Here is a 16,704-nt window from a genome sequence, read left to right as displayed (position 1 = left end):
TGCAAAATAACAGTAATGTAATCACTGACGATTCTCACTACAAGCCCATTTAAAAAGAGGTACTTCTAAACTATTTCTATTTCTAAGTTGGAGGAACAACACCGGCCCAGCAGTAACATTAGTCCATTTCTAATCTTTCAGTATTAGAGTGTTTCAGCTGGGACTATCTGGAACAAAACTATGAATACTTCTTCCACATAACCTCATTATACATCCGGTAGGAGACCTGAATGGCATAAAATATTTGTTTCGTAACAGAAAATATTTAATTGGATAGTTGAAACAATGCAGACATGAATATTAAAAGATTGCAAAGACCTTCTGAACCTCTGTTACTATTCATATTCTCAGAAGATCATTTGACCCAATCTTGTGTGTAGGATATTGTGGAAAAGAGGAAACATTACCTGAGAAAAAAATACAGTATAAATATAGTTGACATAAAATTTTACACAATATAGCGAAACAGTCTTTTGAGCAGGTTTGTGCATGATGTCGAAGTGGATGCTTCTGTGCAGGCTTACAGAGTTTGAGTCTAATGCTGTTGGTGTGTTTGAAATGACACCTCAAGAAGTGACCGACTGGAGATCAGTTAAAACGGTGTGTGTGTGTGTGTGTGTGTGTGTGTGTGTGTGTGTGTGTGTGTGTGTGTGTGTGTGTGTGTGTGTGTGTGTGTGTGTGTGTGTGTGTGTGTGTGGGAGGGCATTATCTATGGGAGTCCAGGGGTCTCATTTATAAAACTTTGCATTGATTTAATCCTAAAAGTGCACGTACGTACCACAGATAGATTTTGAGTACGCACCAAAAATTCTGATTAATAAAACCATGCGTACGCCAGAACCTGTGCAAAACCCCTTCATAAATCCCAGCCGGCAGCAGATTGTGTGTTTGTGCTTCTCCACCCTGACTCCTCCCCCAAATCACCATATATGGAGCTGACACCGCCTAGTTTACTATGCATGACCTCATCTGCATATCATTTGCATGACACCATGTTTAACACTATCAAAGGTAAAAGACATTGAAAATATTAGATACGGACTATAAATGCCATTAGTGCCTTTAGTTTAGTTTAGTTTAGTTTAGTTTAGTTATTTATTTAACAGGGACCATACACAACCCAAATGTTGTGCCAGAGTTAGCTAAAATAGCTAATTTGCATCTGCGGTCCCTGGGCAGGATGATGTTCAATACAATTACAGCATTCAATTACAATCCAAGAAAGAAAGAAGAAGGGAAAATAATAATAATAATAATAATATCAGAATATCAGAAATATTGAATCAGATAGAAATTCATATTAAAAAAAATATATATATATATATATATATATATATATATATATATATATATATATATATATATATATATATATATATATATATATATATATACATACATATAATATATATACATATACATACATATACACATATACACACACACATACATATATACATACACACACATACATATATACATACACACACATACATATACATATATACATACATACATACATACATACACATACACATATATATACATACATATATGCAATAATAAAAATAATTAATGATCACATAACTGAATGCCTTACACATTACATTGCTGAAAATGATTCAATATCCTTTTAATGTTGTAGAAAAAAATTAATATCAAAATATCAATAAAAACAAAATTGTATAAAATACTTTCAGCTATTTATTTTTTTAAATAAAGTGTTATTTTAATTAAAAAAAAAATATTTTGTTAATTTTAAACACTTCAAATCAAACCAAATTCCTGCAGTTTTGCTGATAATGTCCCTGAATGAAAACTCGTTCTCTCCTTATTCTGCTACTGGCGTAATCCTGAAGCATTACACACCCGGGTCACCGGAGGATTTATGTTTCTAACAGATAGACTGATCGTTAACACCTCGACAAAATCACTGAATTAATTTGTGGGCTAAAATTTAAGACCAAAATGTTATAGTGAACACATGCTTTCTTCATGACGGTTTTGTAATGTAATAGTGATTGTGCTTCATGCCTGTATTTGCAGACTTTGACTTTTTGGGCCCTATTTTAACGTAAAGCATAATGAACAACGCGCAACGCGCCGCTGACCAGAAAAAGCCTTGTCTAAAGTCAGTGGCGCGTTGCGCGTTGTTCATTATGCTATTTTAAGGGCGCATGACCATAATGTATAGCGTGCACAACGCACAGACACTTTGCTCATGTAATCTACACAGATGCAACAGTTATTTTTGCGAATCATAAATTGTTACACTAAAAAAATACAATTGTTTAATGGAACAGCAAAATAGCACCAGGGATTGTTTGCGCCGGAACACGCCTCCTTTTTTTGCGCTGAACCGCCCAATGAGCGCAAGTTCATTCACTAGTTTAGCGACGTGCTTCTGTGGAGGGAAAAGCGCGCTTTGCGCGGGTGCAAAATAGGAATGGCACATGCGGCGGTGTACAGAGTCAATTGCGCTGGGTGCAAGATAGGGCCCTTTATGATATATGTAGCCTACATTAAGGTGAATATTTCGTTTTTACACTGTGTTCTGCAGTTCTCTAATAAAAGGCTAATATGCTATTCTATCACATCGCACCATCTCCTGCGGCGCTCCCGTTGTGGACGATGTGACTGTAAGCCAGCGCTGATTATTTTTATTTTTTTATTTTAATACATTTTGAATTACGTTTGGATTTTACTAGACGCCAAAAACAATCAGCCCAAATAACACTGTTGGATTTAATCTTCATGATAATGTGGATATAACGTATAATGGAGTGAAAATTAAATGTCATTAATTCTTATAATCCTTCTTCTCACATTTATTTTCTACAATCTAACTTCAGTTCACGACCTCACCATCTGTGTCGCCAGTTCCCTTTGTCTCCAGAATGTGCGTACGCACTGCTCAAAGTTTGCTTAAAGGTGCGCACATTCTCCCGTCAAGTTTGTTTTATATAGATTACAACCTTTGCGTGGGAACTGGCGTACGTACGTTTCCAGCCCCGTTTTGTGCGTACGCACGCTTTATAAATGAGACCTCAGGGCTGTTTGACTCCTTGCCTCCCTCAGGAACCTGATGACCAGATCATGCTGACTAACCTTTTTCGACGAACACATTCAAAAAGCCGTTTGGCTGTCAACTTCTTAAACGGAAGCCTGTGAAGGGATCGGTTCAAAACACGCAGGTCCAGGATTGGCCGTAACTCACCAGTTTTCTTGGGTACAATGAAGTGGGGGCTGTAGAAGCCGGACTTCATCTCGGGTGGAGGGACAGTCTCGATCACACCCTTCGCCAGTAAGGTAGCAATCTCAAAGAGTCCAGCCTGGGATGGGAGCATTGAGGAAACGAGTTCGCTCTGCGTCCCGCACATCAGCCATGTTGAGCCACAGGTGTCTCTCCTAGATCACAACTGTGGACATCACCTGGCCCAGGGAGTGTGTCGTCACCCTCGTCATCCGGCAGAGGAAGGGCATCAAGGGCAGAGGAGGCCAGCAGTCAGTCACAGGAAGACAACGGGGACTTCCAGGAGCACGGAACCTCCCCATGCACGTCTCGAAGTGGGAACAAGACTCAATCCACAAACGCTGCCTGAGCGTGCTGAAAGCCCAAACATGTCAGGCAGTGATTGTGCCCATCGAAAGGCAGCAGAGACCGACCGTACCCAGAGGTGTATGGGTGAGACATCTTTTGGAAACGCCGCAGGAGTACTGAAGCACCAGGGAAACACACACCAGCTGGATGCAGAGCACTGTCCATCATGCCCTGATGGAGTTTTGGTTCCTTGCCAATGTCGCCTTTGGCTTGGCTTGCTCAGTTGAGGACGGGGGTTTCAATCTGGGTTCTCGGCTAGGTGTCCAAGTGGAATTGATTACTAGATAAACTGTATCGACTATGTTGCTGATCTGCCCATATCGTCGCTGTATGATAGATTGGGGTGGGCTGGTGACATCACCGTTTTCTCCAGAGCGACTGTACAGCCGAATCAAGTTTTGTTGTGGTGTTTTCCTGTTGAACACTGTGAAGCTGCTTTGAAAGACTCGTCATTGTAAAAGCACTATATAAATAAAGTTGACTTGCACAGATCAGCAGGCAGGCAATGTTCGATCCCTGGAAGGCGTCGTACCACCAACACCGACTGGAGAGTTGCTCGTCTCGAAGAAGCTGATGAACTGCTGATGCAAATACCGTAGGCCCATTGCATTTCATCGCCATTGGGCGTTTTCTAAGATCTCGAAGATGATAGGCTTTGGGCCCCCATTCGTCAGTCACTGACGTAACTCGGAGTGACTGAACAAAAGGGAACAAAACTTAATGAAGTGGTCAAAATCATTTATGACCCCCTGGCATATTGCACATCTTATGTGTCATGTTCACTTTTCATAATCAGTGTAAATTAAATAAATAAAAAATAACATTATAATATTTAAACGTTATATAATATTTAAATTTCATATTTTTGTTGGAAATATGAACTGAATTTAGAAATGTTTTTGAAATTAAAAACTTTAGACTGGAGAGCATGCAAAATAATCTGTTCCAAGAATCCACTGCCTTAATGTGAGTGTACACAAATAAAAGTAGACAGTTTGTGGTTTATAATTATGTCTGAACTTATCTGTATGACTAAAAAGGACCGAGTGTTGCGAGTCATAAAGGGAAAAATGCGCTGGCGCCTTCGGCCATGCATGGGTTAAAGAAAAACGTGGCCTATTTAGTTTAATAGTTAGACTATGTTTAAAGGTCCCATTCTTCGCGTGTTTTCGAAGCTTTGATTATGTTTACAGTGTGCAATATAACATGTTCATGTTTCGCGTGTAAAAAAACACATTTATTCACACAATTTTTGTATTTTTCACACAGTTGTCTTATCTGTACAGCGCTGTTTCCTCTGTCCTATAAACGGCCTGATGATTTCCTTGTGCTATGAAGTCCCTCCTTCAGAAACACGTAACGAGTTCTGATTGGGCCAGCGTGCAGCTTGCTGGAAAGGTCCCGTCTCTTACCGTAACGGGGCGATGCAAGCGCTGAATGCGCGCTCTTCTCCACGTGGGAGAGCAACGAGACCACGCCCCCTATTTTGCGTGCTCTTGTGGGCGGAGCCAACAAACGGTTGTAGTGACGTCATCACAGCAGGAAGTGCCGCGGTGTAGTCCAAACCGGCCGCTCGCTGTAGGCTTTGAAAGGGAACTTCTGTTCAATAAAATATCTCGCTTGGCATTGAACTTTGAGCTTTATAATTTTACAGGTATTATTTATGCTCTAACAGCAACATTACACACTAACTAAAGTTTGAAAGATGGGATCGCGAAGAACAGGACCTTTAAATATTAGCTTATACTAAATCATTTTATTTCATACATTGATAATGAGAAGTGTGCAGAATGAGTAAGGCTACATCACCAGATGCACAAAAGTCTGGGAGACAGACATGATTTTGACACTGAGTTTTATTTTGTAGAAATTCTTTCTTATTTAGTTAATTTCGTTTTGTAGAAATTGTATTTTAATTTTGATGATGATGATCAATGTTTAATCATCAGATTTCCTGTATATTTAATAAATAAAAATAAAACATAATATCTCGTTATTATGACATAATTCAGTGGGAAAAAATAATCCTCACTGTAAAAACACACTCTACCCAACCATTTTTCACAACCAGAACAGACCAAAAACAAGTCTAACAAAAGCTCAGCCATTGTCAATAATAAATGAACCATAGCCTAGTGATCTCGGCACGGCGGCCCAGAATGTAAAAACATAACTCACTCATGTTAGTTGTTTCTCCGGGCCTTTCTTTTGGCAAATTCACCCACAATGTTATTGGTGTTTAATTCACGGCTTCGTGCATTCTCGATGGAAAGAATGGCCAGTCTCGAGAGTCTGCTTTGTGACATGGTGCTCCGCAAATCATTTTTTATTCGTTTCAGTTTTGAAAATGAGCGGTCTGCCGAAGCAACAGTAACTGGGATGGTAAGAATTAGAACTAAAACGGTGCAAAAGTCACTGAAGCTAGATGCGATAGAGTTGTTCTCAACAATCAAAAACTGGCCAGATCTTGAGCTGTCGTCATCCCAGAGATTTGTCTTTTAAAGGCCACACAGAATGCGATCAATTGTTGTGGAAGGGCTGGAGACAAGTCTTTGTTGTATCTCTCCACTATCTTCTGTGCTTCTTTGCATATCACGTTCTTCTCCTCCGTTGGAAGTATGTGTGGCTGGACCACTCTGAACAATGCGGCAACGCACAGCGAAAAATCACAGACTCAGCTGGGAAATTATGACGTCTAGGCAAGCGTTAAAAACATTTACCTTGAAGTAACTTTCAGCATCAGCCAAACGCTCATTCTGACAGAGCTCATCGAGCTAACCTCCCCACTTCTCAGACATGAATTGAGTGGTTGCTTTTGCCGCCTCTAAATTTTCCATTTGTCAACTCGGCGATGGCAGTGTCAAGTAATTCTGTGGCTTTAAGAAGATCAGCATCTTTCGCCTGTAACATTTTTGAAATGACATTGATCTGTTCCAAGACTTCAGTTTGAAGAGCTATAATAAACATAAGCCCCGTTCCCACCACAGGAACTTTACCCAGGAACCAGGAACTTTGGGTGGTACTCGGTGTGTTTAGACCGCAGGAACCAGGGTCTAAATGAAGTTCCGGGTCATTTTGGTGGAAACGGGGCTATAGTGTAATATAGTCTCCCTCATTTGTCGTACTGTGTAACAACTTGGTCACAGGCAGGTGCGACTACACTTAAGCCTGTGTACTCTCTTCATAAACAAATCTTGAAAGTACTAGACAAAAAACCATTGGATTATCACCATTGTACCATATTGAGAAAGTTAAATTTTTTTACATTTTAATAACTTTGTATTTTACACTGATGTATGCCTGATGAATAGAATTATCAATAATCTTGCTCCTCCTCCTCTTAGGGGATGCCTGGCTCATAACGGTAGCGCCGGAAGGACTAGAGCTTCTGTGAGGGGAGATTCGGTACCACAGTTTAGAAAAACAGCCTTTGGTCAGAAAGCCTTTTCGGTCAGAGCAGCGAGGATGTGGAATTCCTCACCCATAGACATCAGAAGTATTGAAGGCTTCAACATTTTTAAAATTAAGCTTAAGCAGTGGCAGGCATTTGCTGGAATCCCAGAAAAGACTTGTTGATTTTCACTGCCATTGCAGCACCCTGGCTATCTCTCTCTATGGCTACATACCGAAAGATTTGACTCATCTGATCCACTTTAGATACATCTTGAGTCGTATCAATGATCACTGAGAAGAACGGGACAGCCTTAATTTCACTAGTAATTCCTTTCTGGACAGACTCAGAGAGAATACCAATAGGTTAATCTAGGATTTCTGGACTGAGCAGCTCCTTCAAATATGGATCATACTTGGCCAGTAGGTCAATTATGGAAAGAAAATTAGCTTTGTTGCCACTTTCAGTGTCTTCGAAGTGTCCTCGAAATGCAAGGTTGTTTGATGGCAAACTTGTTAACTTGTTGACGGATTTGCTGTTCTGCCGCCTCGTCGATAGTGCCATGCAGACGCCACTGATCATAAGCACTGCAGGCTGCTACATGGTCCTCTGCGCTCTCATGCTTGAACATTTTATTTAACAGGGTCTGCCATGTTCTTATTCCTTGTGTCCATGCCATGTTGTAGCTTTTGTGACTGCAGTCTGCAAATAACCAGCATGGTTCACAATATAAAGCGTCAAGCTTAGGCGAGTAACAGCCACGATCTCGGTAGGAATCTCGGAGGAAAAATCTCCTTGCAGTGGATCTCGAGGAAAGGAACCGGGGGGTTTGCATGAACCTTGCAACACAATAAAATGCTTTACTTGCCCATCTGTTAGTGTGTCTGGATAGTTTCCTTTATCCGTTGGGTAACCCGCTGACAAATTTCCTGCCGAATATCCAGCTTTTGGTTCGTCTGCGATTGCTTTTTCACTCCTTGACTCTTGGGACGTCCTCAAACTGTCAGCAGCTGCATTGTTGTTCTCATCCAAAGACGTGCAACTGCTAATATTAGCTGACAAAACTTCCCCCTCACCATCGACATTGTTGTCATTCACACTATGTCTATTTTGGGTAGTTTTTGTGTCGTGACTAACTTCTCCATCCTCTCTTTTCTCTTTAAAGCACCACTTTTGTGTTTGTAGTTGTCCATCCTTTAATGTTGTAGTAGCTAGCCGCTAGTAACCTTATATACTGCTTTCTTATTTGGCACAGCGATGCAACGTCATATAAAAAATGATGGAGTGAGTTAGTTCTACGGCAGCCGCGGGGTGCAAAAAAATAATAAACGTACACAAGAAATCACGGAGAAATTAGACATCACGGAGAAACAAGAAATTACTACACGACATGCATACGTACACATATATATTTATTGTGGCCATGAATTAAAATTGAATTCCCTCATTTAAATTAAAAGTTCTCCATTGGTGGCCGCTGGCCCCCGATTGGCCATTTGCACACGTGTGCATACCCTGCATGCCCAGATGTGTAAGTGGTTTATGTCACATGTCTTCTGTACGACATTAATGCCATAAGAGTCTTATACTGTATATGTTTGACTATACTGGAAACAATATTAACATATGGTACTGAAACTGTTCCCTGCTGCTAATCCTCATGCCGTCTGACCTTATCTCTGGTATATTCTCTTAACAGATGCTGTTCTTCAAGAGTTTCTGCAGTCTCTGATGTGTGAGCGACCATCAGACGCAGCTCAGAAAAGTCCGCTCATCAGAAAATGGAATATAATGTGTAATGTTCATTTGTATTTGTGTGTTGAGGGTCAGTATGGCATTGATCCAATATATATATATATATATATATATATTTTTTTTTTTTGTTATTTAAGAAGAACATGATAAGTTACATTTGTTCAGATTTGCTAAAACCATGTGACGTTTAAATAAAAACCACTGGACTTGTTAATGAAACATGTCTCTTCATTAGTGATGTAGTTACATTCGATTTATTGCAATTCCCTTGAAAACAAATGCATTCGACATTGGGAAAATATTTCCTAAGCAATTTATTATCATTTAAAATACAATTATTACCTGTAAAATAATATATTCATATATATTGCTTGTGTGTTCTGAACACACTCATAATTAATTTATAATGTACTCATAACACAAATAAAGAACACTTTAATATCACTAATCGAGCATGTAATTAGTCCCTACACAGGCTTATACTAATATACTAGAAGTTGTCTCAGTTTAGCACATAAAAACCATATTCTGATAATTAGTTGGCTGTATTCTTGGCGTATACGTTTTCTCTCTCAGGCTACACTGTAAACAGGGCTCAGTGTGTCGATCCCCTTTAAGACTTTGTTCACGTTTGAGGCACCACTGTGCAGATAACCATACGAGCAATGACCTGTTGTTTGCATGTCAAAATTGTGCATCCAGCACATTAACGACTGAAAAAATATTTTTTAGACGTCATTACTGTATTTCACTAAGTCCAAAAAAGTTACAAATATGCCAAACATTAGTTTTAATGGACAAAATGTACATCGTGACAGATAAAATATCTAGGTGTCCATTTGGACCAAGCTCTAAGTTTAAAAAAACATATTAAACGAATGAGCAATTCTATTAAATATAATATCTCAATTTTTAGACATATGATCTCTCCACACATCAGCTCCTGTTTGTCCTGTTGGTCTCCAGCCCACACCGCTTAGATCGCTCTATAATCAGACATTAAAGGTACTTGACAGAAAAGCTCCTCGCAATCATCACTGTAATATTCTTACTAAATATAAAATATTAAGTTTTGACTCCCTAATTCGATATACACATTTAAGAACTGTTTTAAAATTGTTAATAATATTGCTCCACCTTGAAAAACTTCATCCAGCTTTATTCTGAACTGACGACCCGAACATCTCGCTCCACGGCTCACAGTAATTCTGCTATCCTGAAGAGACAGACAGCTTTTTCATTTAAAACCATTAAAGGATGGAATCGGCTCCCAGGCGGTCTAAAGATGTCTGTAGATCAGAATAACTTCTCTCGAAACTTAAAGAAGCACATCCTTGATGTGTCAGCATCAGCACATTTACATTGTATAAGTGTAAAATGTTTTTGATTGTGTAGTATATATTTTAGATTGTGATATTTTTTGATTAGTGTTTTTCTAATATTGTGTGTATTTGTTAGTGCTGCTGAAAGTCATTGTAATGTAATGTTTTAATATTGTGTGCACCTGCCCGGGGACTGCAGATGGAAACTAGCATTAGCTAATTCTGGTACAAAACATCTTTCCGTAAGATTAATGTATTTTCTACATCGTCCCTGATAAATAAAATTAAATAAATAAATAAATAAATAACATCTGATATCCAAGGAAACTGTCCAATGTTGTTTATTTTGAATGATTTTCAAATGAATGTGTTTTGAACATTTGCTGTTCATAAAAGCAGAAAGCTTTGATCCAACTCATTCAGGAGCTGATTATAAACCAGCGGTGTTGAAAAGAACACAGAGCAATGCTGTCGGTTATGAAGAGGACACCGAAGAAAGGGAAAACTTTATTCTTCGCCACAGGATGAGGATCTTGTCCATTCAATTGGAAAGCCTCCATGATCCAGCCAACTGCATTAATCAATTAGTTGAAGAATTCCCTTTTATTTCTTCAGAGAAAAGTATTGACCAAACCTTAAAGAAGCATAATTGTGCTATTGACCCATCAGTCACCACAGAGCTGGTGAAAACTGGTGAAAAGGCCCATCCCTTAGAGAAATGACCCCTTTTCACAGTGTCCAAAAGGAAAAAGTGCTTTACAGATAACTTTGTTGAGCCTGTAGGATTTACCCTGACAAACTGGGGCTCAGGTCAGGAAGCAGACGGACTGACGAAACCGCACCAGAGATCAATCCCAGCACAGAGACTCTTTCACACAGATATCATCACTTTCCTGGCCAGGGATCATTTGAAAAAGAGACGGCGGTCTCAATAGGATTTGCCCTGGTTAAATAAAGGAATAATACTCACATAGGTCCTGTGTCTGTTCCCGAATTAGTCAATACAAAAAAACTCTAGAAACTCTAGAAAGGGAAACAAATGAATTGATATGTTCACCAAATATAAAGCAGATATAATACAGATGAACAAATGATGAAGCTCGGGCTGCTGAATATTCAATCCCTTTCCCTAAAAGCGCTTCTTTATGATATTATTGCAGATCATAAACTAGCTGTGATTGAAGTGTGTTAAATACAAATGACTGGATTCTCCTTTGTGGCATATTTATAGTCCGTCACACACAGTGAACACACAGCTTACACAACAAGTGGAGAATCGCATCTCCAAACACATGAACAACTTTTCCCTGTGTGTGTGTGTGTGTGTGTGTGTGTGTGTGTGTGTGTGTGTGTGTGTGTGTGTGTGTGTGAGCCTGTTTATGTGGTTTATGAGGACACAAATTTGTATAACTACATGGGTATTACACTGGTATTACCAATTTATGTTACGGCCCAGGTCTAGGGCAGGACCGCAACATAAATGACACAACACAAAATGGCTGTTCAAGTACTCATTTTATTCTTTTTTTTTTTTTTTTTTTTTTTTGGCTGTTCAAGTACTCATTTTATTCTTTTTTTTTTTTTTTTTTTTTTTTGGCTGTTCAAGTACTCATTTTATTCACTCATTTTCTTTAGGTTTTTTTTGTATCAAGTCTTTTGTGAGGCAGCCATTTAAAAACACCAACAGAACATAAAGTAAATAAACGAAATAACGGAAGCAAATGATCAGGGGTGAGCAAATGCCAAAACAATAAACAAAACACTAACTTCCCATTAATATACTAACTTCACTGTGCATCAAAATAAAGAAAACAAAATACAGCAACATAACCTCCCTCCATATCTATCCAAAAACAGGAGAAAAAGGTGGAGGCCAAGTGGCCTACAAAATAAATAAAGCACTCACCCCCTACAGCTTCACATGTGTTCAACAAACAGGTACATAGGACATGGACATTCAAGACAAAGCTCTCACGATATTTAACAGCACCCTGTTAGAATATAACTTGATTTAACAGCATTTTCACTAAAGCTGAACATCAGAGCGAACACATCAGCAATGATAATCAAGGAGAGATTCACATAAGTGAGATAAAGACACATAACAAAGAGCGTGCGGTAAGGTAAAAGGCGAGAGCCAAAAGTGAGAGCGCCCTCCGGTAAGACTTGGAGGAATTTATAGTCCAGGCCTCATCTGTGGTCCAACCGCTGACGGTCTCTCATTAAACCTTGAGCCAATCCTGTGAGAGAGGAGACACAGGAACATACACAACATACAATATGTCACAGACATAACACCCCCACCCTTAAAATTACAAATAAATACATTAGTAATACAAACAAAAACTTCTTTAGATGGATTTACACAGTAAGAATTCTGTTTGATGGGAGAACAACCACCCACATCAATGTCATGCTCCAACACTGTGGTTTCACTGGGCACCTCAGAGAAAAGACACGGAAACTTTTCAATTAGAGCAATATCATCATCCTTCTGTACCGCCATGGCAACACACTTATCCAATGACGGGTCAGCTTTTTGTGCAGCAGCCAGCTGCTCCCTCCCTGTTCCCAACAGAGACTCAAGTCGGACTGCAACAGCTTGATCAGGAACACGGACATTAGAAAAAACATCCTGCACACCCTCATTTCCATCAGTCATGAATGTTTCAGACACATCTAGAACATCATCAAATTTTCTAGTCTGAGCGCGTGTCACCGCACAGGCCGGAGAAACAGACGGAAATTGTCGACCCACAACAATCGGTTCGCGTAACTCAGTAACATCTGGGGTATTCACTACGATCGGCTGAGGAAACACTTTCCCACCAGCGATATCGTTACCCAAAATCAGATCGACTCCTTCAACAGGAAGCTGGGAGCGTACCCCCAACTTCGTGAAGCCTGTGAACAAATCAGACTGGAGATAAACTGCGTGTAAAGGCACTTTAACACAGCCAAGCTCGATGCCACGGATTAACACACTCGATCCGCAGTATGATTGTTCAGAAAATTCTAGCGCACTTTCCAAAATGAAGGACTGAACGGACCCGGTATCTCTTAAGATGGTAATAGGCTTCAAACCTCCCTGCGTGTTCCGATTCCAGCTCTTACAATCTCCAATTAAATGTCCTGGCTCCCGGCAGAAAAAACACACACGTCTTTCTCCTTCATGAGACACATTCGAAATGGCTTCTCTATACTCTCGGTTTCCCTTATCTTTATTAAAATCTTTCGTGCCATTTTGCACAGAAAATTCAACAGGTGAGCTCTGTTTCTCTATACACAGACGGGGTAAAAACAGTTTTGTGCGTGAGCACAAATTCGTCTGCCAAAACCGCAGCTTCCGGTACAGACAAAACCTTCTGTTCATTTAGGTATACCACAATATCTTCCAAAATACAACTTTTAAAATCCTCCATTTACCTGCATGCACCAAACAAGTCCCCAAACTGTTATCCGCGACGGACGGACGCCCAGTTTAGATACATGCACACAAACAAATCCCTCAACTTAGACCATCCGCCACGGCCAACCGGTTGGACGAGCCCCCAATTTTTGGTATTACATATCAAATGTCCTCATAATTCAAACGGCCTTAAAAACATACTAAATGTTTTTTTGAGAAAGTAAAAATGCAGAATGTTTCCTGTGATGGGTAGGTTTAGGGGCAGTGTGTGTGTGTGTGTGTGTGTGTGTGTGTGTGTGTGTGTGTGTGTGTGTGTGTGTGTGTGTGTGTGTGTGTGTGTGTGTGTGTGATGGGTAGGTTTAGGGGCAGTGTAAGGGGATAGAAAATACGGTTTGTACAGTATAAAAACAATTACGCCTATGGAGAGTCCCTGTAAACCACATAGACCAACATGTGTGTGTGTGTGTGTGTGTGTGTGTGTGTGTGTGTGTGTGTGAGAGAGAGAGAGAGAGAGAGAGAGAGAGAGAGAGAGAGAGAGAGAGAGAGAGAGAGAGAGAGAGAGAGAGAGAGAGAGAGAGAGAGATGAAAATAGACACAGCCGGTCAATATTCAGTGTTTTCCTTTAACAAACATCAAAAACAAAAAGTGTATGTTCAGTTTATCATTTCCTGATATGGTGTTCAGGTATGGAGGACCAAATATGAATAAACAGGTAAATAAATGTCATAATAGGAAAATAAATAACAGAATAAACAAATTGTTCAAATAAATGAATAATTTCTAATCAAATACAATTTTGTATTATCTTTCCCTTAATTTATTATTTTCTGCTTTTATACATTTTTTTACAAATAACTTTGATTTATTTGTTAAAGGAACACTCCATTTTTTGTTGTTGAAGTTAAACCCATTCAGCCGATCTCTGTATCTGGCGGTAGCATTTGTAGCATAGCTTAGCATACATCTCTGAATCATATCTCTCAAAGCTCTCACAGCTCTCAAAAAGGACGACTTTACTTTTTCAAAGATAATATTTTTCCTATTTAAAGGTCCCTAAGTCTGTGTCGTTGCAGATAAGGCAGAGTTGCAGCCGGCAAATGATGTCGTGGATTGACTGTGCGATTAGCCGTGGTTCTGCGTGTCGTGAAGAGCTGATAGTGAGTCGAAGGTGTGTACTACCATCATGTTTCACAGAATACCAACGAAAGAATCAGTGGTTGACTCTGGGATTACAAATGTATAAATTGTTATCTGAAGGTTCCAACGTCATAGTATACAAACAGTATGTTATGTACAGAGTGCTTTACAGTGTTGAGGAACAGACTGACTTCATTCTAACGAGATCAAGCTAATCAGTCTTTTGTCTTTATGCACTTCCTGATCTATAAGCAACATCATCAGAGGGATTAGATTTGCATCTATGCGTTGATTGGCACCTTTATGCTGATAGGATTAGGACTGGTGACACTAATGTCTGGGGTGTGTATCTTTTACCTCTACAACATTGTCATTCCTTTGTTTAGATTGTCTCCTCCTATTAGCATCTCTAATAGAGCTGTCACCGTGACTCATGCCCATCAAACTGACACATGGCTTGGTCCGCACTGCCCCGCTTTATGTGCATGAACGACGTTGGGCTGTCATCCGTACACAGATCTAAAACAGGAAGTCAGGAGCTGCATGGTATATTTTTTCATAATTATTTAATATTTTTTTTGTTATTTATTATTTATTAATATTTCGTCACTAGGGTGTTTCACGTGGTTGCTAGGGGTGGTATCAGTAATTTCAAACTGGCCAAGTCAAAAGAGCCTTGATAACTGTTATAACTATATTATATACTGTGTAAATCCCTCCCCCTGAAATGTGGATAAATTACAACGTATAGTGTTTGGATTTAGACTTGGACGACTGCAGCCACAGACGGCACGTGTGTTTCTCAATAAAGAGGAACGCCTGCCCGAAAGATATACCCAAGCTCTCCTGGTCTTCACTTCTGAGTCTCCAACAGGGTACATCACTATGACTGGGTTGACTTGAATTACAACATATAACATGATATACAACTCCATGACTGGTCATAACATTAACACAACTCACTGTCTTTCAGTATCTTGGGAAATGGGAAAAAACCCTGACTTACACTTATTTACACAAGTCTTAATTAACCCTTACTACTCCATCTAGAAAATGATGTTAACCAACCTACAGCCATTCCCAGATGACGGGTATATTTCCATGTAAGAACACATGCAAGCGCTCTATATGAGTGAATAACAGTCATGAAGTTTTTCTCTCAGTATTTACATTCATGCATGATTTATATACATATGATACATGTTGACTGCCAGCTGAGAATATACAGTCTTGTTCAAAATAATAGCAGTACAATGTGACTAACCAGAATAATCAAGGTTTTTAGTATATTTTTTATTGTACGTGGCAAACAAGTTACCAGTAGGTTCAGTAGATTCTCAGAAAACAAACGAGACCCAGCATTCATGATATGCACGCTCTTAAGGCTGTGCAATTGGGCAATTAGTTGAAAGGGGTGTGTTCAAAAAAATAGCAGTGTCTACCTTTGACTGTACAAACTCAAAACTATTTTGTACAAACATTTTTTTTTTCTGGGATTTAGCAATCCTGTGAATCACTAAACTAATATTTAGTTGTATGACCACAGTTTTTTAAAACTGCTTGACATCTGTGTGGCATGGAGTCAACCAACTTGTGGCACCTCTCAGCTGTTATTCCACTCCATGATTCTTTAACAACATTCCACAATTCATTCACATTTCTTGGTTTTGCTTCAGAAACAGCATTTTTGATATCACCCCACAAGTTCTCAATTGGATTAAGGTCTGGAGATTGGGCTGGCCACTCCATAACATTAATTTTGTTGGTTTGGAACCAAGACTTTGCCCGTTTACTAGTGTGTTTTGGGTCATTGTCTTGTTGAAACAACCGTTTCAAGGGCATGTCCTCTTCAGCATAGGGCAACATGACCTCTTCAAGTATTTTAACATATGATAACTGATCCATGATCCCTGGTATGCGATAAATAGGCCCAACACCATAGTAGGAGAAACATGCCCATATCATGATGCTTGCACCTCCATGCTTCACTGTCTTCACTGTGTACTGTGGCTTGAATTCAGAGTTTGGGGGTCGTCTCACAAACTGCCTGTGGCCCTTGGACCCAAAAAGAACAATTTTACTCTCATCA

This window comes from Pseudorasbora parva, chromosome 10 (genome assembly GCF_024679245.1).
Source record: "Pseudorasbora parva isolate DD20220531a chromosome 10, ASM2467924v1, whole genome shotgun sequence".
Classification (NCBI taxonomy): domain Eukaryota; kingdom Metazoa; phylum Chordata; class Actinopteri; order Cypriniformes; family Gobionidae; genus Pseudorasbora; species Pseudorasbora parva.
Note: the sequence above shows the minus strand (reverse complement) of the source record.